This window comes from Typopeltis vanoorti, chromosome 22, assembly GCF_054136105.1.
Source record: "Typopeltis vanoorti isolate ZY-2024b chromosome 22, IOZ_Tvanoo_1.0, whole genome shotgun sequence".
Taxonomy (NCBI): Eukaryota; Metazoa; Arthropoda; class Arachnida; order Uropygi; family Thelyphonidae; genus Typopeltis; species Typopeltis vanoorti.
The window spans coordinates 42,348,858-42,354,303 of record NC_143570.1 but is presented as its reverse complement, the minus strand read 5'-3'; the positions used below and the strand labels follow the sequence as shown (position 1 = coordinate 42,354,303).

Sequence of the window (5,446 nt, the reverse complement as noted above, 5' to 3'; positions counted from 1 at the left end):
CTGGGGACAGCCGTTTCACAGGGATTTAGCATGGCGAATAGCCTACGGACAACTCCCTGTGAAACTGGTAAAGTTCCTCTATAGACCAAGTCTGTGCGACCCCTTCTGTGACGTCTGCCAGAGCGTTGAAATGGTGGGGACACTTCTTTTACTTTTGTTCCCCCGGCCAACGTGTCTGGCAAAGACTAAGCACAGTGTTGGGAATCCCGATGCTGACACTGAGGAGGTCGTACATCTGCAATTCCCCCTCCAGTCAGAAAAATCCAAAAAACGTTTTCTGATCAACGTGATCAAGTATCACATCTGGAAAGTGCGGAAAAAGTCCCAGATACGGAACGAAAGCGTAATCTATTCAAGAGTCGTAAGCGGGCTCTATTTCTATCTGCCAAAGGTTTCTAGCCCAAGAAAGGCATCTCCCAGGAGATTACAAATTTGTAAACAAATGGTGCAAACCACCCATAATATGTTTCCTTATACAGAGACAAATAAAACCCTGTCTCTTCCTATAAGGTAATCCACAGGTCTTACAGTTCAACAAACAGGAGGGGGTCGGCCTGAGAACCCGAGCAGCGAAGGCTTACGTGGAGGCGGTGCGGCTCCTCGTGAGGCGCATCACTCGGGCCAGGTTCTTTCCCCAAATCTCCGTTCTTTTTTCTCCCCTCAGTCGCCCTTCAAAACAATGGATCCCTTTAACTCGGCACTAAGCTAATCAGTTAAGTTCCAAAATGCAATCCTATATAATTTAAGTTTAAAATGTTTTCAGTTTTTCTTTCTTGTAGGAACAGGACACGTCTACAGACACCTGGTTTAATTTAATTTAAGTCACGTTTTTTTTTTTTTTTTTTATATAGAGCAATAGGTGTTAAGAGATGACATCTTCAGACACTTGGTTAAATCTAGTTTAAGCTAAGGGGAAAAGTACTTTAAATTTTTTTTTTCAGAACAGGCGAGAAGAGATGACATGTACGGACCGTTTAGCCACAACCTCTTGGTTACACAGCTAAACAGGTTGACTGAGACCTCTTTATTATCTCTTACTATCATACTCTACCTTTCGTTCTCTTCCCCTCTTACTACCTACTGACCCTCAGCACTCTTTATACTCCAAAGGCAGATGATGAGAGACATGAACTCCCATTTCTTTCGTCTTAGCTTTTTTCTTTTTATATATATACTTCTCGGCCTTTTGGCTAAGATCAAAGTGCAGTATCTGTTCTAATCAGCTAAGAGCTATCCCTTATGGTAGCTCTTAACTGATTAGAAGGTAGATTTCAAGTGGTGGTAAAAAAACATGGAAAGCCGAAACAAGTTGCTTGAAGGCTTTGAATGTGGGGATAAAAAAATTATTTCCCACTATGGTAGGGAGCATCCTTAGAACACTCAAAATCGAACGATTCCCACTTGAGTATGTAGAACACAACGATGAAGTCGTTCGTAATGTTTTCGCAAAATCGGGCATCGTACCCGACGTAAAAATATTGAGCGACATCGACAACCCCGAATGAAAATCGAGCCAAGTTATCTCTTTAGAGATGAAAACTGCTGCCCCGAACTTCGTCCTTATAGGATCGGCCAGGGTAATGGTAAATTACCCTGGTGTAAGGAAGCAGTGTTTCAAGTGTGGCGCCTTCACCCACCTTGGAGTCGACTGCCCGAAAATCAAATGTAAAAATTGCCTGACTACAGGCAATACAATAAACCAATGTCAAGCAGCTTGCTTGAAATGTGGAAACAACGACCACACAGTAGACACCTGCCCATCCAGAACACATGCAGAAAGGATGGGAGGTGCTATTATACCAGCCACAGTCACCCCAGTAGAGAAGCCAGAAACCAAGGAGCAAGAAGACTTCCCAGTCCTTCAACCCTCACCTTCAATAACAACGACAACAGAAACTCAAGATGCCACCACACAAAATTTAGAAGGAAAAAAAAACAAGAAGAAGAAGCTAACATAAGAAAAACTCCCAAAATGCAAACCGCAGAAATTATGAATGATGACACAGAGGAAGAAGAAATGCAAATTACCAATGCCAGGCCAAAACGCCCAGGAAAACCAGAGGTAAGCGAGGAAAATAAAAAATCCAAATCGGCTAATATCACCGATTCAGAAGAGGACGAAGTTTGCCTCGCCGCTGGAGTAGGAGATATAATAATAGATGAATTCGAAAAAGATCCTGAGCTCTCAGAGAAACTCAAAAGAGCAATAAACCAGCTAGGGGAACCCCTGTTTGTCATCAACGATGAGGACATAAGGCTGAAGTGTGTGTGTGTGGGGGGGGGGGTTATCCGCGTCAACGAAATAAAGATGATCACTCCAGAGCATCTAGAGGTTCTTTCAGAACTAAATGGAGAAGAAAAAAGTGTGCTGTGTGGCACTGTTATCCCGTTAGCAGAAGGCATGAAGAGGCAACATAATCTCTGATGTTGCGGGTCAATCGCGAAGAACAATCTTGGGGCAAACAAAAGGTTTTCCCTCCTTTGTAGTTCACACAGGAGGAGTCGGCCCGATAGTAAACAAGTCCGTTTTTTTTTTCCCTCTTTACAGTTCACACAGGAGGGGGGGGGGGGGGGTTGGCTCGATCGAACCCGAGCAGCGAAGGCTTACATCGAGGCGGTGCAGCTCCTTGTGAGCTGCATCACTCGGGCCAGGCTCTTCCCCCATCTCTTGGTTCCTTCACATGATTTTCTTCTTTTCGGTAACATTCCCATAATCATTTTTTTCCCTCCACAATCTCTCTACAGTTTCCTTTACAGGATTTTCCTTTTTCAAAATGAAAAAAATAAACGACCGTTTTAGAAGCACCCCTGGGGCGGGGGGTCAACAGCTAAAACAGGTCTGAGGCCTCTTTTTTCTACTCTACCACTATATCTCTCCATCTTATTTTCCTCTCCTACTATCTGCTGAATCTCAGCACCTGTCTTACTCCATAGGCCGATGATGAGATATATTGAACTCACAATATATATATACACACACACACACACACACTAGGGGGAAACGCCCACTTGGCGCCTACGGCGGCCAACCCCCCCGATTTCCGGGCTGGTAGGTCATGACTGATTATATGCGGTTGCCCTTGTGTTGCACTACCTTTAAGAGAGAGCTACCTACTCAATGGTAGTACAACACAAAGGCGACTCGCAGCAAAGGTGGAGTAAGCATCAAGCGTTTCGTCGCCTTCCAAAAGTCATGACCTACCAAGCTGACGTCACATCCATTTCGAATTTTTTGTCACATCCGTGACATAAAAACGTTTCAAATTCCTGGAAACCTCTAATTAAAAGGAACTTTAATGGAAGAAAAATAAATAAAGTAAGAAAAAATATTTTCATGAATATGTAGAGTAGATATTTATAATCCTGCATAATCATAAATAAACTAAATAAATCTTCCAACACCTTTTAATTTTATATAGAGTAGATAACAAATAACTGACATACAAAGGTGTATCAAATTTCGTCTATTAACTAGTTTTAATTTCTTCGCTGATTAAACTGACATTAACAGCATGAACTTTGAAGTTATTAGCACAGTTGTCACTAAGTCAATATTTAAAAAATTTAAAATTCCTATCTAGCATTGATTTACTAGTTATTTGGTGTTTCCCAGACAGAATTTTATTTATAATCTCCCAGGATAAAATCGATTCAGATAAACATGAGTATTCTAGATGTTATAAATTTATTTCCTTGTTACCATTACTATTTTTTGCTTGTTACTTCATCCTCATAGATAGCCTATGTTATGATAAAGTATTTCCGTGTAGTCAAAACTAAAAGACATTTAAATGCATTACTCGAATTAACCTACATTTCACAGATTCATTTAAAGAATGAATCGCTTAGGAAAGTATGTAAGCATGCAGATTTTTTCCCTGAAGTTTTTATTTTTGCATAGTATTCAAAAATTCTAGTTTTACATTAGAACACGAACAAACAAAAAAACAAAAAAAAAACTTCTCTGGCATCATAAAGACACACACACTATTCTCATGTGCAAAGAATTGTGTCCTTCGACATTTCCTGGACACCTTGACCTATATAGCATTTTAAAAAGCGACTGGAAAGAATGAGAAAGTTATGTACGCAACATACAGGAAAGGTAAGTAGGGAACCATTCATAAGGAAATTTCAAATTTATTTACTTTTGCATGTATTAAGAGTTTTATTTGCGTAGCTTGTTGTTCCCGATGTCTCTTTTATTTGCCTCTCACAAGAGGATGTATGGGCCCATAGAAAAATAAAAAAGCATTTGTCGTTGGATTTACTGACAGAATAATTTAAAATATAAAAACAAATAAATAGATCAGAATTGTGGACCATACTTCTCCATTTCTAAGCTAGTTCTGAACTCTCCCACACTCCTTCAGTTCAGGGAGGGAAGGGGTGAGTGTCTTTGTCAACTTTAATATACTTCACACGACGTTTGGTAAACAGTTACCTTCCTGGTCGACGTCCTTCACTAAAATAGATAAAAGTAAAAGAAAAACAAAGCAAGCAATAAATGCAAAAATGAAACTAAGTTAGAGTATTTCCGCAAAGACTTTCATAGCTCGAATTGGTAATGATGATGCTCTTTGGTTGAAAAAAATTCTGGGTTCGAATCCCGTCTATATAAGGCCTTTCAGTGGGTTAGCTGGTCTTATAACCACAGTTATTTTAGAGTAAATCTACGCAATCAACTCACTTCTGCTTACACTTAGCGCATTCACAAGGTTTCCTTATCTATTTTACAAAATTTAACCCAAGTTTCAAAAAGAAGTATTCTTCTACAGAAATATCAGTTTCCGTTTCCTTTTTTGACGGCATCAACACTTGAAGGTAAGCCTCATTTTAGATCTAAACTCATGCTAAAGGCAAGCTTGAAATTTCCATAGCTTGAAATTTCCATAGCATATATGGGTTGAATTTCTTAAAAATTAAAATTAAAAAATAAATTATTAAAGAAATTTTACAAAAAAAATATTTAGAATTTCTTAAAAAATTATCTGAATTTATTGATGAAGCATCAATGGATTCCGATAATTTTTGCTAAGATTGCTATGTGCAATGGACACAAACAGTGCACACCTCACGACTTCAAATTTCCTGATTAAGGTTCCGATTATTCAGCAAATTAGAAGTATTGAATTCATTAAATATAATAGTAAGAAAAAATAAAAAGTTTGATAAAAATAAAAAGTATAATTTCAGAACTAAGAATTCATAGAATGTTTACAGATTAACATTTCACACCACAACATTATTTTATATGATGTATATAAAATGAGGAATCATAACAACAATAACGATTGATTGAATATTAATCCTATACTCAGTCTCGATGAGAGCAATAACGACTGATTTCGTTGTAAATTTTTTGTGTGTAATTTTTACTACCATTTACTACTATATAAATAGTATGTTTATTTTTATATTTTTATATAAATAAATATATAAATAA

General features: G+C 38.2%; 1 non-coding gene across 1 annotated transcript; it reads left to right on the top strand.

Annotated features, from left to right (window-relative positions):
- Window positions 1–1,170: 1,170 nt before the first annotated feature.
- On the top strand, window positions 1,171–1,361 carry LOC150094356 (U2 spliceosomal RNA). Its single transcript, XR_016550285.1, has one exon. It is a non-coding gene; the product is annotated as a U2 spliceosomal RNA (small nuclear RNA).
- Window positions 1,362–5,446: the final 4,085 nt, after the last annotated feature.